Here is a 12,603-nt window from a genome sequence, read left to right as displayed (position 1 = left end):
ACATCCAGAGAATTCCACAGATTCACAACTCTTTGGGTGAAAAAGATTTTCCTCATCTCAGTCTTAAATGGCCTACCCCTTATTCTTACATTGCGACCCATGGTTCTGGACTCCCCCAATGTCGGGAACAATTTTCCTGCATCTAGTCTGTGTAATCCCTTAAGAATTTGATATGTTTCCATAAGATCTCCTCTCATCCTTCTAAATTCCAGTGAATATAAGCCCAGTCGCTCCATTCTTTCATCATATGTCAGTCCCGCCATCCCAGGAATCAACCTGGTGAACCTACGCTGCATTTCCTCAATAGCAAGAATACCCTTCCTCAAATTAGAAGACCGAAACTGCACACTATACTCCAGGTATGGTCTCAGCAGGGCCCTGTACAACTGCAGTAGGACCTCCTTGCTCCTATACTCAAATCCTCTCACAATGAAGGCCAACATGCCATTTGCTTGCTTCATTGCCTGCTGTACCTGCATGCTTACTTTCGTTGCAAGTCTCGTTGCATCTCCCCTTTTCCTAATCTGACACCATTCAGATAATAATCAGATTGTGGCATACTCTACAATATCTAATGTAAGAATAGTTACTGAGGGTGGTAAAAAATGCATATGGTATGCTTGCCTTCATTAGTCAAGGAATTAATTATAAGAGTCAAGAAGTCATGATGCAGCTTTTTACTATGATTTTACAATGTTTGCAATGTGGAGTGCAGTTCTGGTTGCCCCATTACACGAAGGATGTGAAAGCTGTGGGCAGGGTGCAGAAGAGGTTTACCAGAATGCTGCCATGTTTCGAGGGTATTAGCCATACAGAGAGCTTGGACAAACTTGGATTGTTTTTTCTGGAGTGTCGGTGGCTTGAGGAGAGAGCTGTTCGAAGTCTATAAAAGTGAGGCATAGATATGGAGACAAGGTGAGAGGAGAAAAGTTTAAAGGAGGTATACATGGCAAGTGTTTACACGGAGGGTGGTGAGTGGCGGGAACATGATGCCAGGGGTAGCGGTGGAGGCAGATATGATGGTTTTTGAATAGGTGCATGGTTGAATAGGAATGGATGGATATGGATAAAATGTAGGCAGAGGAGATTAGTTTCATTTAGCATCATGTTCAAATGCATGGACATTGTGGTCGGAAGGTCCTGTCGTGTGCTGTACTGTTCTAGTGTGCTTGCTTCCACCCAGCTCCTCACCCCCTTCCTGATCATCCATTTTTTGTTCTCCTCCTACTACCCACAAGGTTCTAACCACCTACTACCCACACATTCTACCATCTGGCTCCCACCTTCCCCACCTAATTCTGGTTCCATCTGCTCCTCCCCTCTCCCCAGGTGGTTCCTGTTTAGCACCTTCCTTATCCATCAGATTCCAGCACTGGGAGTCTTTATTCCAGCTTTTCACACTCTCCCCCAATCCACCTGGCTCCATCTGCTTTTTTCCCCCATTGTCTTTGTCTATCATACACCTGCCTCCCAATCTAGCCCACGCCTACCTGGCCCCATCTGCCCATTGTCCACCAATCACCTGTAGGTCACCATCTGACCTCACTCTCTCTCCTCTACACTGGTTATCCCCCCCCCCTCTCTACTCTTCCTGATTCCCACTCAATGCCAACAGTACCAACCCATACATCCCCCTCAAACTGCCAGGTTCCTCCCATAGTTTGTCTGTTGCACCAGATTTTGAAATCTGCAGTCTCTTGTGTCTCCTCTGATTTTTCTGCTGCTAATTAGTCAGTTGTAGACCTTTATTAACTGTATGGAACTTGCAGGACTAGGCTATACTATGAGAGGAAATATGTTGTGATTTTTCTTTAAGGGCCATACATTAGAGCAGTGATTCCCAACCTGGGACCATGGCAAATTTCAGGGGGGGACAGAAAAAATTGGGGATTTAGGGGGCCACAGGTTCAATGAAGGGGGTCACTTTTTTTCTGCTAATAATGTCGGGGGGGGGGGGGCACAGAAAAATTTAAGAGCCCAAGGGGCCATGAGCTAAAAAAGGTTGGGAACCACTGCATTGGAGCACGTACATAGAGGCATGGACTAATTTACTTCGCTGAAGAATATCAGGATTTCTTAATACCCTCTGATTTTAAAACTCAGCAGCCTTTGGAGATCACAAAGATAGCATGGAGAATAGTTCTGGCCCTAAACAGCTTCGAAACTCCAATGACGACATTGGTAATTTGCCTGTGCTTGACTTTGACAACAGCAAAACTTAGACAAATCCAGTGCTATAATGTATGAACACCATTCAGACCACTGTTACTAAAAGGGTATAGAAATCCTTGAGAAAGAGCAAATCGAGGGAGTCCAAAGGAGATTCACCAGGCTAATTCCTGGGACAAAAAGGTTGTCCAATCTGAAAAAACTAGAATTGCGAGAATACAATATTTTCAGGAAAGATTTAACAGGCTTGCTTTTAATGATCCTTTCACTTTTTATTCTGATTGTTTTTCCATTTTCTTTCATCCTGAACTATCTTCAACGTGTGAATGTAGCAGCTTCCTCCCAGGAAAGTACTTGGATTTACACCCCTTTTCTCAGACAAATATAACCCCTGCTTTGAAAACCTTGGTTTTATGTGGAAAGAGGTGAAATGAGAATAATTATTTGGGTGCCTAGAACTTTGGGTTTTTCCCTGGTTTCTTTTACTTGAGCTTCCTTTTAGCAGATAGATTAATGTTGACAGGGATTGGAACTAAACCTGAGCCCGTCATGTATGCCCCAGGGGGATAGGTTGTTGGACAGCAATCAAAGGAACATGGTCAACTCAGCTGCTGTGTCCATCAAACTTTTTGATCTGAAAAATATTTGTCTCCACTTTAAATGAGCTAGACTCCACAACCTTTAGGCAAAAAACTCCAGAGATTCACCATCCTCAGAAGAAATTTCCACTTGTCAAATTTTTTAATTGGCCCTTTATTTTGCAGCTACATTCTCTTGCGTTTCTACTGTTAAAGAAAAGATTTTAACCTTTACCCTATGAGGCCCTTTTAGAATTTTCCAGGGTGCTCCTAGTCAACCAAATAGACTCCAAGGAATACAAGGACTAACAAGCCTATCTTGATCAGACAACCCCCTCTTCCCAGGAATTAACCTGGTGGTTCTCCTCTGGGGTCCTTCAGTGCTACTTTATCCTTCAGTAAGGGAACAGAAGGTTCCACTTTCAAATGTCTGACGTCAGCCATACAAACCGAAACGTCACCTATTCCTTTTACTCCAGAGATGCTGTCTGGCCCGCTGAGTTACTCCAGCTTTCTGTTTAAACCAGCATCTGCAGTTCCTTCCCACACCAACTGATTTGATTTCTCCAGGAACGATGAAGATGATGGTGAAGAATATAATAAATCAGAGCGATTAGGGATCTTTTTAATGAACCAAATGCCGCTAAAGTGAATTGTGAAAACTTTTGAATGGATGTGTACATTTTAGTAAATGTTTTTCACCTTTTCGCTCTTACTAAATAGTAAGGAAAAAATGTTTGGTCAGCTATTGTACATTAAGCACTTTGTATAGTATTGCATCATCTGTATAAAGTAAAAGCAACTTGAGCGCCCAGGAGCGGAAAAGACTACAAATGTAGTAAACACTGCCCAGTCCATCATCGGCTCTGACCTCCCTACCATCGAGCGGATCTATCGCAGTCGCTGCCTCAAAAAGGCTGGCAGCATCATCAAGGACCCACACCATCCTGGCCACACACTCATCTCTCCGCTACCTTCAGGTAGAAGGTACATGAGCCTGAAGACTGCAACGTCCAGGTTCAGGAATAGCTACTTCCCCACAGCCATCAGGCTATTAAACTCAACTCAAACAAAACTCTGAACATTAATAGACTATTATCTGTTTATTTGCACTTTATCTGTTTGTTTATTCATGTGTGTATATATTTATATAATGGTATATGGACACACTGATCTGTTCTGTATTCATGTCTACTATATTCTGTTGTGCTGAAGCAATGCAAGAATTTCATTGTCCTATCTGGAACACATGACAATAAACTATCTTGAATCCCTCTAGAATCTTAAAAGGCGCAGGCCGATACAAGTCCAGGAGAACTATGTGCATTGTGTGCGGTACTTTACCTTGTCGATTCCGTTACTCCCACTAACCCTGGCACCCTTTGCTTCCTTTAATAGTTTTTATCATAAAAGGTAAATCTAAAGATGCTTGCTCTATATTAGAAACTGGGTAGACAATTACCACAGCACCAATGTGTGTGTGAAGAATCTCACACATGTTCCATTCCCCCACCCTCATGTGACACTAGGCATGAGGGTGAGGCACTAGGTCTCGACCCGAAACGTCACCTATTCCTTCGCTCCATAGATGCTGCCTCACCCGCTGAGTTTCTCCAGCATTTTTGTCTACCCATGAATCCATAAATCATATCTAATTAGCAATTGTTTTTTAAATGGTTTGAACACAGCGGTGGGTATACTAAATACTGATGACAATACTGATCGTTTGGTTTTTAAAACAAAGCTCTTTATTTTGCTTTTGCCACAAAGCAAATAATATGTTTATAATCACATTTTATAAAGTGGTCCTTTTGTTCTGCTTGATCTGCAGGAAACTTCACATCAAGCTGTTGGCACCTGTCCCTCCTATGATCTTGGACAAGGCCTTCACTTGGCCCACAAGACCAACAGAGCAGAAGGCTGCAAAAACTGTCATTTTAATCGGGACTGAGACGGATGTGACTTTAAGCATGTGGGAAAAGATGAAGAGAATGAAGCGGAGAGAGAGAAACTGGGTGAAGTGTGATGGTTGGAGTGAAACCTTAGAACTTGGCGCAGCCCCAACGACGGGCGATTGTGTAAGGTTTCTCCGAGACTTCTGCAAAACTTGTTACAGATAAAGCAGCACAGTTTCTTCGTGAAACTACTGTTCATTTGCAGAGCCCCCTTTTTAAAGAAGCCTAATTTTTTGTATTTTTTTTAAATAAGGAAAAGAACGATATGTCTCCAACAGATAGCATGGCAAGTTACTTTAAACTATTTCAGGAAAAGAATTGTGCACCATTTTATGAAACATTGTTAGTTAGTATGTTGGAAATAGAAACAGTTGAACTTTTAAATAAAAAAGTTTCTGATTTTCATTTCTGTGACTTCGTTATTAAATTATTTCGTACCAAGTTTAAAGGGTCCCGATCTGAAATGTCAACTGTCCCTACCCTCCACAGATGCTGCCTGAGCCACTGAGTTACTCCAGCACTTTGTGTTTTTCTCTAATTCAAGGCATGAAAAGAGAAAATGAAGATGTCTAGGGTTACTTTACATAATAGACCAGACGCTCAATAAATGAACAACTTCAATTCGTGCACTCAGTGCAATTCTTAGATCAGCACTTCACTAGGTTGGAGCCCTTGGTCTGAGAGTGGGGACTGAGGTTTAGCCCCGTACCTGTCTAATGAGGCTCTATTCCAAGATTTTTACTGCCCAATGGCACTCGCCAACAGTCTGTCCTTTCGTCTTTTTTTGTTATTTTCAAAGGAAAGTGGAGAGCTGCACCTTATATGGTATATTTACTGTATATTACCAACAATCTCTACACTCAGTGGAAACTTGCACCATAGGAAGTGACCATTTCACTGAGGACTTGGCTCTCAGCTTTAGCTCCACAGAAATGCAAATGAATCATTTCAGAAACATGTTTATCTGCTTTTCAAACATTTACATGAAATTTGATTCCACCTTTTAGATTTTTGTTTGAGGTCTAAACCCTCCAGGGAAAACAAAAATCCTAATTTCCCCTCTGGTTGCCTTTGCAAGTCAGAGCCATGATCTCTTGACTTCTTTGTTAAATCCATTTGTTTTAAAGTGCACCATCTGGATCTGTTGATGATTGAGCAGAGACAGTAAATCCAGTAATTAATCTTGTGTCACAGAAATTTCAGAAACTTGGTGGGGAGGGGGTGGGGGGTGACATCTCCACCTGTCAGTGTGTGAGCTGTGTCGTTGCAGGAACCCTGAAGGATGAAGCTTTCCCTTCGTGGCCGGCTGTTAACAGCTTGAGTGCTGATAATTCCCTCCATTCTTACCTATTCCTGCCCTTCAGATACTTGCCTTTATTTCAACAAATGATCAGTTTAAAACTTAATCAACAGGAAAGAAGGGTATGAAGAATGATGCAAAAAGCATAGAAGATAGAACAGGCCCTTCGATCCACAATGCTAGTGCCGAACATGTTGCCAAGTTAAACCAGCCTCTGCTGGCGTGATCTGCATGTATATCCATCCATTCCCCACATGTCCATGTGCCTATCTAAAAGCCTAAAACACCACTGTCGTACCTGCTGCAGGCAGCAGTTCCAAGCACCCACCAATCTTCATAAGTCATGGGAGCAAAATTAGGCCATTCGGCCCATCAAGTCTACTCTGCCATTCAATCATGGCTGATCTACCTTTCCCTCTCAACCCCATTCTCCTGCCTTCTCCCCATAACATTTGACATCCCTACTAATCAAGAATCTATCAATCTCTGCTTTAAAAATACTCAATGACGGCCTCCACAGCAGTTTGTGGCAATGAATTCCACAGATTCACCACCCTCAGACCAAGTAAATTCTTTCTCATCTCCTTTCTAGAAGTACAAACTTTAATTCTGTGGGTGTGCCCTCTGGTCCTAGACTCTCCCACTAGTGGAAACATTCTCTCCATATCCACTCTATCACTATTTGGTAAGTTTCAATGAAGTGTCCTCTCATCCTTCACTCTAAACTGCAAGTACAGGTCCAAAATTATTTCTCTACTGTTTATCCTGGACATTTCAATGACTTATGACAATGGTTCCTTGAGATTTTACCAACCTGCTAATATTCTTTGGTTCTACCCAGCGTAGAGGATAATGTCTTCAAAAGAATGTCTAGCACGGATTACATTGCCGCACTCTCGCGCTGCTTGGTTGTAACGAGCAGACAGAACTGCATGACCGTGCCCCATCAACCTTCATTAATGTAACTGCTTCAAAACTCATCGCAGATTGAATCTGAATGCTGCCATATAGACTTTATCCAGATTCAGCTGTCCTTCAGTGTAATAGTCAGTTGATTTGTAAGCCTGCGGCTGCCCGCTGTAAGTATATATATATATATATATTATCACTGGAAGAATAATCAAGTAAATGCACTTTGAGCAAAATGAAGACAAGCCCATCTGTCAGACAGAATTCTCATCACGTGCAAGAAAACCACATGGCAGGGGCCTCCTCTGCCTAAGGCACTGAAGGAAAGGAGGAATTTATAGATAATTCAATTACATTTTTTCAAAATCATTCAATACGTAAGACTCTTTCGACTTTATATAAACTAATGCAGCAAAGCTTCACCGATACAATATTTATAGTTGGTTACTTTGTTTTGGCAATGTTGACTGAGGGAGACATTTTAGCACATTGGAACTGTTTGTGCTCCTTTTTGGAAAGAATAAAGGGCCTGTCCCACTTGGCCGTCATTTACGCGACAGGCCGGTAGTGACTGAAGCGTGACAGTCGCACGACGGTTTCGCACGTCATCATGCGTCCGCACAGCCGTCTGGAGTGCGTGACGTCATTTGAAGATAGACACAAAATGCAGGGGTAACTCAGCAGGACCGGCAGTATCTCTGGAGAGAAGGAATGGATGATGTTGGGGGTCAAGACTCTTCTTCAGTCTGAAGAAGGGTCTCGACCTGAAACGTCACCCATTGCTTCTCTCCAGAGATGCTGCCGGTCCCGCTGAGTTACTCCTGTATTTTGTGTCTACCTCCAATCGTCTTGGCCCCGCTCTGGGAGTAGGATTGGGGGCGGATCCGGACCGCAACGGCCGTGAGCCCCAGGCCGAGTTCGGCGATCGTTTGCCTGCTTCTGCTGCTGTCGGAGGTGAGACGTTGCGCCGCGCCAGGTTGTTCTACTTGGCCGTCTTTAACGTGGCAGGTCGGTGGCACGCGAAGATTTTGTGCAGAACGAAATCCTGGAGTGCTGCGCGATTCCACACTCCTCCACGCCACTCCATGCGCCCGTCCCGCGCTACCCACACGCTACCAGGTCGCGTAAATGGCGCGCAAGTGACGGCCAAGTGGGACAGGCCCTTAAGGGATTATGAATATCCACTTGGATCACCACAATTTCTGTACAATGTCCCAGATTCAGATTAGTTTATTGTCATACACACCAGGGCGCAATGAAGTTCACAGAGTACACTGTATACATGGAAATGATAGATAAATACAACAATACATGCGATGAATGAAAAACAGATGAGATATCGTACTTGGTCCAAAGCAAATATCAATGCTGTACGTCAAACAATATTAGCATAGAAACAAAAGCTGAACTTGATAACATCTTAAGAAACAAGGATATCACCATAGTCTGTAAAAATCGTGTTGGCATGATAATGTTGTGGTCATCTTACTGAACTAGTAATGTCGATGTGATTAAGAAACTCAAATTCAAACTCCACCAGACTAGAATAGAATTTAGTTTAGTAGAACTAAATAAATTGGGAATTTATTGTGTGTATCAATAAATACTATATAGTGCTAGTATCAATAATGCCGACATTGGAACCTCCCAGACTTAGACCATAAGACAGAGGAGCAGAATTAGGTCATTTGGCATTGAGTTTGCTGCAACATTTAATCATGGCATCTATTCCTCCATCTCAACCCATTTTTCTGCCTGATCCCCATGACCTTTGATGCCCGTACTAATCAAGAACCTACCAACCTCCACAAAACGGCTGCTTTACTGATCTCCTTCAGAGAATGAAATCTCCAATGTTTGCCTCTTGTCTGGCCATTTATATGATCCCAGACCCTCAGTAATATAATCCTTAGTGCCCATTGAAAGTGCAATATGAACTGGCCGTGTCAGCTAAAATAAAACAGCAATATCAAAAAAAAAAGAATGAACCTTTCCACAAGCAAAGCCCCACCGAAAGGAACATCGATAGAAAAAGGACTGGCTTGACATGTTTATAATTTCATGAGATAAACAAGTGGTGAAAACCAGAGAAGGCTTTGAAATGTTGCTCTGATCAGCTACCACTGATAGCCCCAAAGATTAAATGCTACGTGACAGGAAATTAAGATGTGCCAGAGCAAGCACATGAGAACTATGAAAAATTGCACTGATGCTAACATTTGGTAACCATTCATGGTTCCAGTGGATATCTCATCCTCATCCACTAATGTACTGTAGCTGCAATTGCCACAAACTGCCAACAAATCTTTGATGGACTACCAAACAAAAATCTTCACTAACCTTGACAAGCAAGAGCAGCAGATGCGCAAGGACCATTGGGTTTCCTTTCAAGTCATCCAACATTACGGCAAGGACATATTTGTAGTCCTTCATCAAATATGGGTCAGAATTCTGATGTTCTCAACTTCATGTTCCAAGGCATTCATATCTCCAACAACCTCACCTGCTCTCTTCACAACAACGCGGTGATCAAGAAAGCATTTCAGTGTATTTACTTTCTTAAATATCTGAGAAGATTCAGCAGGTCCACAAAGATTCATCCACAATGGACTATGGAGAGTACTCTGACTGGATGCATCGCAGCCTTGTATGGCAACAGCTCTAGTGTTGATCGCCTGAACTTGCAGACAGTGGTGAACACAGCCCAGTCCATCACAGGCTCAGTACTTACATCCATCCAGTCTACATCAGGATGGCTGGAAGTATCATCAAAGGCACCTGGCACCCTGCCCATTCTCATTTCTTTTACTTTCTGGAAAAGATACAGTAGCTTGAACGCTTTGGTGGTTCAAGACTTAAGAACAGGTCCGGTTACGAAATATTTGTGTTCGGGATGCGGTAGGAAACTGGAGCACCCGAAGAAAACCCATGCGGTCACAGGGAGAACGTGCAAACTCCACACAGACGGTACCCGAGGTCAGGACTGAACCCGGGTCTCTGGCGCTGTAAGGCAGCAGCTCCGCAGCTTTGTGCGGCCTGAAGATGTCTCTACCCCGTAAATAATCAGTGCTCTTGATGATATTGAAAATAGGTCACTGAAATAGAAAGTACTCCGCGCCATTATTACAACACAAGCACAATAGTAACATCAAAGGGAAAAGTTGCTTGGAGGCTTGTTTGCCAGCTACACACAAGGATTTTGCTGATGCCAAGATCCAAGTGGGTTTTTTTTCCAGTTCAAAACACCTGTTTGATAGCAAAAAATATAGCTCAAGGCTTGAAAGAAAGAGAAGATTATTGGTTGCTTTCTTCAAAGGCCCAAGGACATGTTTCAACAAGTGGGAGATGGCACAGTTTTACAGTCACTCACTTTATGGATTGAAGGCTATTCTTTATAACACAGCACCAACTCAGTCTCGGCAGCTTTCAACCATGGAGTGCCGTTAATGCAGACAGATAGCCCAAGGGGCATTGTTCAACAAACAATTGCACTGACCCACATAGGGAGCCTTTAAGGACAGACAATCAAAAGCTTGGCCGTCTTGAGAGTGTGTTTGAGAGCGGTAGGGAGGTGGAGAGGTTTACGGAGAGAATTCTGAAGCATCGGGGCCGTGGCAGCTGAAGACATGGATGCCAATGGAGGAGTGATTATTAGGAGGGAAAATTGGAGGAACACAGTGATCTTGGAACATGTGGAGCGTAAATAGCAGAACCTCTTAACCTTCCCCTCCCACCTGCCCCATTGAGGACCTCTTGCCCCATTTGTGACTCCCACACTCAGAACTTAGAAGCAAGTCAACTTTGATTCAAGTGACCAACGGAGGGGAAGGGGGGGAGGGAGGGAGGGGGGGAAGGGAGGGAGCGAGGGGGAGAGGGGGGGGAGAGAGATAGAGAGAGAGGAGTACAAGTAGAAATGGGAAAGATGTGAGGTGGAAAGATTTGCAAACCGACCAATTACAAATAAATCACATCTGACACCAATCACAAGGACCAGTAACTTGGCTGTGTAGGAAGGAACTGCAGATGCTGGTTTACACCGAAGGTAGACACAAAATGCTGGAGTAAGGCAGCAGGACAGGCAGCATCTCTGAAGGGAAGGAATGGTAACGTTTCGGGTTGAGACTCTTCTTCAGACTGTCAGGGGAGAGGGAAACTAGAGATATGGAAGGGTACAAAGAACATGTAGGATATGTAAAGCATAGATCAAAGACGACAATCAAGGAAATGTGCAATGGTTCATTGTTGGCTGAGGGGAAGGTAATAACGAGGGATACAAATAGTAAAGTCAATCAGCAGCAGTTTAACATGGGGGTCCTTGGTAAGGATGCACTTACAGAAGGTACTGAAGGGTGAGGGAGGCTTGAGAGAACACAAGAAAATGTAAATGCAGGAAAGCTCTGGAGCAAGGTGATGGACGGGGTTGTTTTAGCAGGAGTAGGCAGAGATTTGATAGCAATTTACAATTCTACATGTGCTTGAACATACACAGCCCCATGCATATAAACTCATATGCTTAAAATGCAGATATACATAATAGCATGTAGATCATTTATACAAGTACAGACTCACCCACGCACTCACACACAAACAAACACCAAAACACAAAGACTACAAAGAGATGAGAATTTCCCACCCAGGGATTTCATCTACAAAGAGCTGATCTTGATTTTGGAGAGAGAAGAAGTATTGATTTAGATGTATTCATCCCATGTTGTCTGCGAATTCACAGGAGATGAGAAAAGTTCAGAGGAAGAATAATAAATTATTCACAATCACTTGAAGTTGTGCCAACTCTGGGAAACGCATTCACTCAGTAATTAGGCCCCAGCCTTGTAGCACAATTTCAAGGTTGTGTGGGAGGCTGAGAGACTGGATTATGTTCTCAATCCTGCTTGAATGATTAGATAAAAGTCTCCATTGTCGGCTGCAAGTGAAGTGATTTTAAGATTGCCCGACCATTGATTCCAAAATGTCATTCTTATTCAGACACTTATAAGACATATTGGGAAGGGCGAGGAGAGCAGGGGGTGGATAATATTTTCTTACTTGACACATATACTAAAGGGAGAAAAAGCAACAAAATAGTTCAGAGATATAGTGTGGAAGCAGGTCCTTCAGTTCACCAAGTGCGGGCGGACCAGCGATCACCCGTACCCTAGTTCTATGTACTGTATCCCAGTCTTACATCCTATGCACTAGGGGCAATTTACCAAAGCCAATTAGCATAAAAACCTGCAAGTCTGTGGAATGTGGGAGGAAACGAAGCACCTGGAGTAAACCCACGTAGTCACAGGGAACAGGAGAACATACAAACTCCATGCAGACAGCACCCGTAGTCAGGATTGAACCCAGGTCTTTGGTGCTCTAAGGCTGTACTCTAGCGCTGCGCCATTGTGCTCTTGCGATTTCTCTTTCCCAGTGTCCTGTTGCCTTCTGTAAGCATCCTGGAGTTGGACAAGATCTGCCATTATCTATATCTGGTCCTGTATCAATGATCATCTCAGCATGTCACTTGATTAGTCCTCTCAATAAAATAAGTCAACGTTAGCTCAACTCTTTGCAGTTGTTTGTGGTTCAGCTGGCAGCACACTTACCTCTGAATCAGAAGGTCACGGGTTCAAGTCCAGGGAGCTCCCAACTGCTCTCTGCTAACATACAGGGGTAGAACTCTTCTCCACCCTCCCCATGGCTT

The 12,603-nt window shown here is 43.4% G+C and overlaps 1 protein-coding gene across 3 annotated transcripts in view; it reads left to right on the top strand.

Annotated features, from left to right (window-relative positions):
* The window catches only part of LOC116991722 (kelch-like protein 25), a 30,985-nt gene extending 26,314 nt beyond the window's left edge, over positions 1-4,671 (top strand). Inside the window, exon 4 of one of the 3 annotated variants that reach the window (XM_033050608.1) lies at positions 4,579-4,671. The gene's annotated coding sequence lies outside the window, so the exon portion shown is untranslated. The remainder of the gene's footprint in view (positions 1-4,578) is intronic. The other 2 variants (XM_033050610.1, XM_033050607.1) reach the window with 2 other exon arrangements.
* The last annotated feature ends 7,932 nt before the right edge of the window (positions 4,672-12,603 follow it).

This window comes from Amblyraja radiata, chromosome 34 (assembly GCF_010909765.2).
Source record: "Amblyraja radiata isolate CabotCenter1 chromosome 34, sAmbRad1.1.pri, whole genome shotgun sequence".
In the NCBI taxonomy this organism is placed as follows: domain Eukaryota; kingdom Metazoa; phylum Chordata; class Chondrichthyes; order Rajiformes; family Rajidae; genus Amblyraja; species Amblyraja radiata.
Note: the sequence above shows the minus strand (reverse complement) of the source record. Positions and strands in the feature narration are given on the sequence as shown.